General features: G+C 38.6%; 1 long non-coding RNA gene across 1 annotated transcript; it reads left to right on the top strand.

The window, feature by feature from the left end:
* The first annotated feature begins 6,807 nt into the window (after window positions 1-6,807).
* Window positions 6,808-9,982, top strand: LOC131230455 (uncharacterized). The gene is made up of 3 exons (XR_009164034.1): window positions 6,808-6,895; window positions 7,182-7,266; window positions 9,596-9,982. It is a non-coding gene; the product is annotated as an uncharacterized LOC131230455 (long non-coding RNA).
* The last annotated feature ends 293 nt before the right edge of the window (window positions 9,983-10,275 follow it).

The raw sequence follows: 10,275 nt of genomic DNA, 5'->3' as shown, positions 1-10,275 counted from the left end.
TGCTAAGACCGCTCGACAATCACAACGTAGACTAAATCCAAACATGAGGGAAGTGGTTAAGGCCGAGGTTCTTAAACTATTGGATGTGGGTATCATATACCCTATATCCGATAGTCAATGGGTGAGTCCAACTCAGGTAGTTCTTAAGAAGTCCGGGATCACCATCGTAGCCAATGCCAATAATGAACTCGTGCCAACTAGAGTTACTACTGGTTGGAGAATGTGCATTGACTATAGGAAGCTGAATACCGTCACGAGGAAGGACCACTTTCCCTTGCCCTTCATTGATCAAATCTTGGAAAGGCTAGCTGGTCATTCCTATTACTGTTTCCTTGACGGGTATTCGGGCTACAATCAGATTGAAATCGCTCCTGAGAACCAGGAAAAGACCACATTTACATGTCCCTACGGCACCTTTGCCTACAGAAGGATGCCATTCGGATTATGTAATGCCCCTGCCACCTTTCAGCGATGTATGATGAGTATCTTTTCTGACATGGTGGGAAAATATCTAGAGATCTTCATGGATGATTTCTCTGTTTTCGGTTCATCTTTCAGCGAGTGCTTAGAGAGTCTTAAATGTGTGATGAAAAGATGTGAAGAAAAGAACTTGGTACTTAATTGGGAGAAGTGCCATTTCATGGTTCATAAGGGAATTGTCCTTGGACATATTATCTCGTCCAAAGGAATCGAGGTGGATAAGGCAAAAATCGATCTTATCTCTAACCTACTTCCACCCAAGAACATTAGAGACGTGCGGTCCTTCTTAGACACGCAGGGTTTTACAGACGATTCATAAAGGACTTTAGTCTCCACTCTCATCCCTTATGTAATCTTCTGTAAAAGGATGCACCATACGAGTGGACTGAGCAATGCCAGAAGGCTTTCACCAAGCTTAAGGGCATGTTAACCACTGCACCCATCATGCAGCCACCCGACTGGAGCCTTCCTTTTGAGCTTATGTGCGACGCTTCTGATTATGCTCTTAGGGCGGTTCTAGGCCAGAGAAAAGATAAGATGCCTTACGTCATTCATTACGCAAGTAGAACTTTAAATTCTGCCCAAGTGAACTACTCGACTACGGAAAAGGAAATCCTAACTGTAGTGTTCACTTTGGATAAATTTAGGTCCTACCTGATCGGATCCAAGATCATTATCTACACAGATCATGCGGCACTTAAGTATCTTCTTTCTAAGAATGATTCTAAGCCCCGTTTGATACGATGGATCCTTATACTCCAAGAATTTGATTTGGAAATTGAAAATAAAAAGGGAGTAGAGAACGTAGTGGCCGATCATCTGTCTCGCCTTAATACCTCTGATTCCCCTGAGGCGACCCATATCAATGACATGTTCTCTGATGAACAACTGTTCAGAGTCTCCCATTTGGCTTAGTTCGCTGATATTGTTAATTATCTTGCCACAGGTTCCATACCAACGCATTGGACTGCACAAGATAAGAAGAAATTCTTTACCAAGGTGCGTAACTTTTTTTGGGACGATCCATATTTATTCGAATATTATCCAGACCAAATTCTAAGGAGATGTGTGCCAGATGACGAGTATCAGAGTGTCATCTCCTTTTGTCATTCACAGGCCTGTGGTGGTCACTTTTCTACTAAAAAGACCACGGCCAAGATTTTACAGTGTGGCTTTTAGTGGCTCACTATGTTCAGGGACACTCATGAGTTTTGCAAGGCTTGTGAGCGTTGTAAAAAATAGGGAGCATTATCCCATCGAAATATGATGCCTTTGAATCTCATCCTTATCATAGAAGTATTGACTGCTGGGGCATCGATTTCATGGGACCATTCCCCTATTCGAGAGCTTAATGAAGAAATACGGTATCTCTCATAAGGTGAGCACCCCATACCATCCACAAACAAGTGGACAAGCTGAGATTTCCAATAGGGAGATCAAACATATCCTAGAGAAAACGGTTAACCCTGATCGTAAGGATTGGTCAATCCGATTGACCGATGCCTTATGGGCATACCGTACTGCTTTTAAAACCCCTATTAGAACGTCTCCCTTTAGACTTGTCTATGGGAAAGCTTGTCATTTGCCTGTGGAGTTAGAACATAAAGCGTACTGGGCGATCAAAAATCTGAATTTCAATCTGGACAACGCTGGCTCGCTATGTAAACTTCAATTAAATGAACTTAAAGAAATCCGGAACGATGTGTACGAGAACTCGAGAATTTACAAAGACAGAATGAAGGCATTTCATGACCAAAGTATTCTACGAAAATCATTCACACCTGGTCAAAAAGTCCTTTTGTATAATTCTCGATTACATCTCTTTCTAGGTAAGCTTCGATCTCGTTGGACTGGCCCTTACATTGTGGTCACTGCGTATCCTCATGGGGCCGTTGAGATAAGAGATCCTGACAATGGCAAGGAGTTTAAAGTAAATGGACATTTCTTAAAGCCATTTGTCGAGAAATTTGATTCAGAGGACATGTCCATACCTCTGACTGGTCCTGTTTACCAGGACTGATCTCCTAGTCTGATGGAGGTATAGGTAGGTTTCCTGTTTTCATAGGAGTAAGGTAGTTTTCTTTATACTGTTTTAGGATAAACGGTAAACTTAGCGCTCCTGGGAGGCAACCCAGCCTTTTATTTTATTTTATTTTATTTTATTTTAGTTAGTTCAAATGTTTGTGGGTAACATTGCTGCAAACCCTCACGAGACTATAACTTGTCCACTAGGGGCAACCTAGGAGTTTAAAGGCTTGTTGCATATGCTAAATGCAATCGAGAGCACCTGCGAAAGTGGTGTAGGTAGGATTTTATTTTTTGTTATTTTTATTTTACTTCTGTTGGTTTCTCTCTTGTGCTGACCCGCTTTTACGTAGATATTTTTGAAAAGCTTCTTGATTCTTTCGTCCAGGTACTATCTTTCCATCACTCATCTTATATTTTCGTTGTCCCATGTGCATTGCATGCTTATTTCTTTTACATTGAGGACAATGTAGATTTTTAGTTGGGGGTGGGAGATTAGGCTACCTAATCAGTGTTTTCTTGGTCTTGAGCAGAAATTGTGAAAATTTTTAAATTTTTTAAAATTTCATATGAATTCGAAGTGATTTTGACGGCTATCTTGGATTTAGAATTATAAGATAAGTGATGTTGGTAATTTATGACTCTTGGATTCAGTATCCTTTAGATTTCACAGTTAAGTTTGAATTGTTAATCCATGATTAGAGGTTTTAAACATTGATTGAGTCATGATCTCACAAGACAAATCTTGCTTTCACATAAAGGTTTCAGTTTGATATGGAAGGGTTAATTTGGTAATCACTAAGCATGTAGGGAACCAGCCTGAAAAATTTGCCCGTCATGATCAATTGAAAAAAAAAACAGATACCTTTGTAAAGGGTTGTGCAAATAATCTTCATCTTAGGTTTGCTCCCTATAGGTGTAGATTTAATTCTCCATAAATGATATGCGAAAAGGGTTGGGTGTACAGTCTTCACCATAGGTTTGTTCCCTGTAGGTGAGGATTTGATTCCCCTTCTTGGCATTACTTTTACTGAAAAATTAAAAGCTGGAGGAATGAAAGGACGATCTGTGGGGCAACTTTTGGTTATCATGAATTCTCTTGTTGGCTACCAATGATATCCTGAAATTGAGAAGTGAGTTTCATGTTGATAAGCCGAGATTATACTATACACCCATGAAACCAAATGTTTAAAATTATTCTAATTGATGGATTCCTACTTTGAACTTGATTATGACATTTATCGTGTGCTTGAATCTAGGAGAAAGTTTTGCCTAACATTCATAAACCTTAGAATTCTGGAATTTGGATAGTTTTTCAAAAAATCACTCCAGAAATTCTCCTATGATTCTCAACTTAATTTTCGCATATTTTGCTCGGGACTAGCAAAATGCTAGTTGGGGGTTGTGTTGAGGGTCAAATATTGCATATTAGACCCCAGTTATTGCTTAGATTTACGAACATGATACCGTTTAATGGCCTGCTTTAATCATGTTTGTGATGCAGAGCGTATTTACGAGCATGGACTGAAAAGGAAGCTTAAAGCATGGATTTAACACTCTGATCACACTAAAGGCAAGGGACGGACACCAGGGGACCAAGATCGATGGAATTACATGCCAGGGATCCACGAAAATCGAGAAACTGAAGCTCAAGTAGCCTGAAAGTCAGCCAGAATGCAAGATCACTGGGTTTACATCATCTGTTTAGCTCGAAACTTTATACATGGCTCAAGGACCAAAAACTAACCGTACATGTCAAATTTCAGCCATTGGATCCCTCTGGAAGTGACCCAACGGACAGATCAGCCCATAAATCAGTGATTTGGGGCCTACCTGCTATCTGGATAGGCTTCAAAATTGGTATCAACGCGTTAAATGAGATGAGAATACAGATGGATGGAGCAGATTTTTCACAAACATCTTCTAGGGACCTCATGTACATCATGTGTGCACGGTAGACAAGTGCACTAGCCGTGCACTAAAATTCTCAAAGTCGGTCAGCACACGCTGACCGACTCCATCTTCTCCAAACTAAAAAAAGGAAACAGCGTCCTACCATCGTCCATCGATTTTCACCAGTGGGCCCCACTCATCATCTATTTACAAGATCTGGACCGTCCATCGCGTCCAGAGGGGAGGCTGGACCCCCGCCTAGGTGTCCTTCTATTCCCATGCGTGCACACACGTGTAAATAGCGATCAAATGTAAGATAGACAGTGGAAGTATTTGATACGGTGGGCCGCACTAAAATCAAGAAAAAGTATACATTTCTTATTGATTTTTCGCCATGAGTCGAATGAACGGAGTGGATTTACTTTTTAATATTGTTTATGGGCCCCACCGACTCTCATTCAAAAATGGAAACTTCCGTTTCTTCTGGTGTGAAATAGGGGCGCCGTTTAATCTGCGGTGGGCCACCATCATGGCTCATGGGGGCGATCCGAGCCATCCATATTTTTGAGGAACTCGAGAAGGTCAAAACCACGTGGATCTCGTACACCCAGGCACACACACGTACCTGCTATAATGGTCAGAAGAAGTTCATTTTGCAACGTCCAAAGCAATTACAGCCTGATTACTTCAGTGGGCTGCATCAAAGGATAGCTAAAACCAACCATCCCGCACCGAATTCTCGCCATGAGTGTAATGGACGGAGTGGATCTCTTTGTTGAAGCTGATCATGGGCCCACCGAATGTCTCAGCGCAAGAAAGTGCGCAGGTGAGTGCGAACTTATACACGGACGCCGCCCGGCCCGCTGTGGGCGATTATGCGAGCAAGATCACAGTCGAATCTATTATCTAGACCGTCCAAATTGAGGAGAAGACAATTTTAACCGTGCTTATGACGTCAGATCTCAGGGAATGGAAGAACTACATCATGGATTCAATTCAAACGCAACAGGTTGGATGTGTTTTCACTGCGTAAAACAGAGTTACACAAATCCGATTTTTAGTACTGCGTAAAGAGGAGTGCGTAACTCCTTCTCACGGTGCAGGCCATCTGCCGGACCTTCCTACCTTTATAAAAGAAAGAAAAGAGAAAGGAGAGGGGGATGGACTTTTGCAGGGATCAATAGCTGAGAAGAGAAGTTGGAGGCAGCCGTGGATGTCCGACTGAGAGAGTATTTTTTTTAGAGTTTTATTTGTTTATTTTTTATTATTAAGGATAGCCTAATTATGGTAGGCTAAACCTCTTAGCCAGGGCTAAGAGGTGAAGCTTGTAGCGTGATGGGGAACTTTTAGCTGGTGCTTTTTATTTACACTAAATTGAATTTGATATTAGTTTAATTTCAAGGGAATGTTTTTAGTTTTTAATGGTCTGTTGTGACTAAAATTACAATAGGTCTGCAATAGCTTTGAGTATGTTCCTTTCCCTTTATGTTTATGACGTCAGGAAGCCCTATTGTTCACCATCATCTCCTGGGCATGGTCGGATGATGGTACCTTTCCTAACCTTCATAGCATGTTGATTGGTTGGTAATTAGTTTAATTTTGTTGTTTGCTTTCTCCTGGGCATGGTTTGGTGATGGAATCCATTCTAATTCATATACCTTTCATCTCCTTAAAATTATATTAGAGGAAGTTCAATTTAATTTTCATGATTTTTGAAGCAAGCATAAGATCTCCCTGATCTCTACAAGTGGATCCTCTGAATCCCTAGTTCCCTACTTTTGAATTCTACATATTTTAGTTTACTATTTCATCATTATTCCTCAAATCCACCTGATTTAGATTTCATCTTTTTCTAGTTCTAGTTCTAGTTATATTCTGATTACGTACAGGTTTCAGTCCCTTGGGATTCGACCTCGGTCTTACCGAGTTTATTACTACATCACAACCCTATACTTGGGGAGTGAACATTAAACGACATTGTATTTCAGCCCTTCCAACATTTACTATGAAATGTTTGAATATCTTGCTTCCATATCAAGATTTCTCATTTTTCTGTTCCTTGTTCCCTGTTTTGTGATTTTCACTGTTGTACCTTCTTCTTTGAATTCTTTTATAACAGTTAGCTTGTTGGCAAATAGTTCTTAAATTCAGATGTTTTCAGTTGTAGGCAAATGCTTCTTATCTCTGCTAACTGGGATATCCAAAACATAGGCCCCATCTCAAAATTGCCTCATCTATATGATGCTCACATGATGAAGCAATGCAAAGATTACCCTTGTAGTGAGTCCAATTAAGATTTCACCGTGCTGACTTTTATTTTATCTTTGTTTTTTCCTGTTCTTCATAAATAATTTGATGTCTTATCCTCCTGTCATTACCAGCTAGTCTTGTCACTATTTGTACATATGTCATCTCATGAGTCTTACTATTTGTAATTTTCTTACCCCTGTAGTGATTATCAAAAGTAGTGGGCCATCATTGAAAGATTACCCTTGTAGTGAGTCCAATTAAGGTATGGATAATATATGGTTTTAGTTTATGGCAAATGGTACCTTTTATTATGGATCACTCCTAGACCAAAGACCTGGTACCTATTGTTGTAAGTTCGTATTGATTTCACTAATTGTAATAGAAAACAGGCTCAAGCTCAAGCTGGGGGAGATTGTTACTACAATTCCAACTATCGGTAAGTACAATTTAGAAGGTAGATTTAAATTTTATTTATTTGTAAATCTGTGCCCATATGCATTGTTGGAGAAACTAAAAAACTTACTCATTCTCAGATTGCATTGTGGAATATGCATTCATTATTCAAAGAAAGGGCGACATTCCAAGCACTCACACTTTCTCTCCTTGCTTGCTAAATTGGTGAGTCTTCTTTCCTTCATACTATACGATTCATTGATGAAGTGGCTTGGCCATTTGGACAGGCCCATGTTTATATATTATCTCGAAATTGATGAAGTAGATTCGGATGTACGTCGGAGCTATCCGGATGTTGAGCGGGAGTCCCTGGAAGGTGGGAACCGCTGTTATGACCATGATGAAGCTGTCCATTTCCTATGGACAACAATATGGGTGGCCTGCCCATTTGGACAGGCCCATGTTTATATATTATCTTGAAATTGATGAAGCAGATCCGGATGTGCGTCGGAACTATCTAGATGTTGAATGGGGGTCCCTGGAAGGTGGGAACCGCTGTTATAACCATGATGAAGTTGTCCATTTCTTACAGACAACATTGGAGGGGCCTGACCATTTGGACAGGCCGTATTTATATCTGTCTTTGCAGGGACCACACCCTAAACCTATAACCTAAACCTAAACCTTAACTTATAATCTAAACTTTAACCTATAACATATAACCTATAACCTAAACCTAAGCCTATAACCTATAACTTAACCTAAACCTAAACCTAAACCTGTAACCTAAACGTATAGCATATAACCTAAACCTAAACCTATAACCTAAACCCGATCTCGAACCCAAACCCGATTTCCTAAACCTAAACCTTAACCTATTCCCTAAAGCTATAACCTATAACCTATAACCTAAACCTAAACCTAACCTAAACCTATAACCTAAACCTATAACCTAAACCTAAACCTAAACCAAAACCTAAAACCTAAACCTAAACCTAAAATGTAAATGTATTCTTAAATCCCTAAACCTAAACCTACACTTAATCCTAATCTCAACTACTTAACCTAAACCTAAACTTGAAAACCCAAACCTAAACTCGAACCCGATTTCCTAAACCTAAACCTTAACCTATTCTCAATTCTCTAAAGCTATAACCTATAACCTATAACTTATAACCTAAACCTAAACCTTAACCTATTCTCAATTCCCTAAAGCTATAACCTATAACCTATAACCTAAACCTAAACCTATAACCTTAACCTAAACCTAAACCTAAACCTAAACCAAAGCCTATAACCTAAACCTTAACCTATAACCGATAACCTATAGCCTAAACTTATAACCTAAACTTATAACCTATAACTCAACCTTAACCTAAACCTAAAACCTAAACCTAAACCTATAACCTATAACCTAAACCTAAACGTAAAACCTAAATGTATTCTCAAATCCCTAAACCTAAATCTACACCTAATCCTAATCTCAACTCCTTAACCTAAACTTGAAAACTCAAACCTGAACCTGATCCCAAACCCGAACCTGATTTCCTAAACCTAAACCTTAACCTATTCTCAATTCCCTAAAGCTATAACCTATAACCTACACCTAAACCTAACTTAAACTAACCTTAACCTAAACCTAAAACCTAACCCTAAACCTAAAACCTAAATGTATTCTCAAATCCTTAAACCTAAACATACACCTAATCCTAATCTCAACTCCTTAACCTATATCTAAACTTGAAAACCCAAACTAAACCCGATCTCAAACCCGAACCCGATTTCCTAAACCTAAACCTTAACCTATTCTCAATTCCCTAAAGCTTTAACTTATAGCCTATAACCTAAACCTTAACCTAAACCTATAACCTAAACCTAAACCTTAACCTAAACCTAAACTAAAACCTATAACCTAAACCAAAACCTATAACCTAATCCTTAACCTATAACCTATAACATAAACTTATAACCTATAATCCAATTAACCTAAACCTAAACCTAAACCTAAAACCTAAACCTAAACCTATAACCTAAACTTGTAACCTAAAACCTAAACGTAAACCTAAAACCTAAATGTATTCTCAAATCCCTAAACCTAAACCTACACCTAATCCTAATCTCAACTCCCTAACCTAAACCTACACCTAATCCTAATCTCAATCCCTAACCTAAACCTAAACTTGAAAACCCAAACCTAAACCCGATCCCGAACCCGAACCCGATTTCCTAAACCTAAACCTTAACTTATTCTCAATTCCTTAAAGCTATGACCTATAACCTATAACTTAAACCTAACCTAAACCTATAACCTAAACCTAAAACCTAAACCTAAACCTAAACCTATAACCTTAACCTAAACCTAGGTTTTGAGTTTAAAAGTCCATCTTAGGTTTGAACACATTACTCATGTCGGATTTTGCCATAGTTTAGAAGATTTGTAGGTATATTTTTGATTTCTTCATATATAAGTGTTTTTTTTTTTGTCTTTCTTCCTTTTGAGATGTGTACAAAGGCATGCTTGTTTGATTGTGTCTACAAATGCTGTTTTATACAGGTTGACAAACTAAAGAAGTCAATGGAGGATGAAATTCATTTTCTCAAGGGATGGGTTTCAGAACTTGAAAGTGATCTTGTGTCAAAGTCCACAAAAGTTACATCTGCAGTTTTAAGGAAAGAAGAAGTTCTATCTTCTGCATTTGCTGAAATTGACCACCTGAATGAAGAAAATTCTGTAAAAACGTGAGCATTATTGAATGCATATGGAGGGTGTTTACTGTGTTGAAGTATATTTTTTTCTTGCAAATGAGGGCACGCCTTAGTTGTAATTCTCATGATAGGTTGAGCAAAGTAAAGTATTGTTTATTTAGAAATGTGAATGTAGGATGCATTGTATGATTTGATTGCTATTTGTAATAAATGTATCATTTTTTTTCTGATTGCATTTTATGTACTATTTCTATCAGCATTAAGCTTAAATGAGTTATCAATCACAGCAGGTTCTTGCAATAGAAACAGGTCGTATTATTATAATTTAAAAAAATAGCTACAAATATAATCTGTAGCTATAGCTACGGCTTTTGTCCATAGCTATTGGTGTCCATTGCTACGGATATTATTGGTGCTATTGGTATCTATTGCTACAGATAAAATTCCTTTTACTATGGATATGATCCATAGCTCGTCTGTCGCTATTGGTGGGGTAGCTAAAGGTATTGCTACGGATATAATCCGTAG

The sequence above is a fragment of the Magnolia sinica genome, chromosome 2 (assembly GCF_029962835.1).
Source record: "Magnolia sinica isolate HGM2019 chromosome 2, MsV1, whole genome shotgun sequence".
Taxonomy (NCBI): Eukaryota; Viridiplantae; Streptophyta; class Magnoliopsida; order Magnoliales; family Magnoliaceae; genus Magnolia; species Magnolia sinica.
This window is presented reverse-complemented; position numbering and strand designations above follow the sequence as displayed.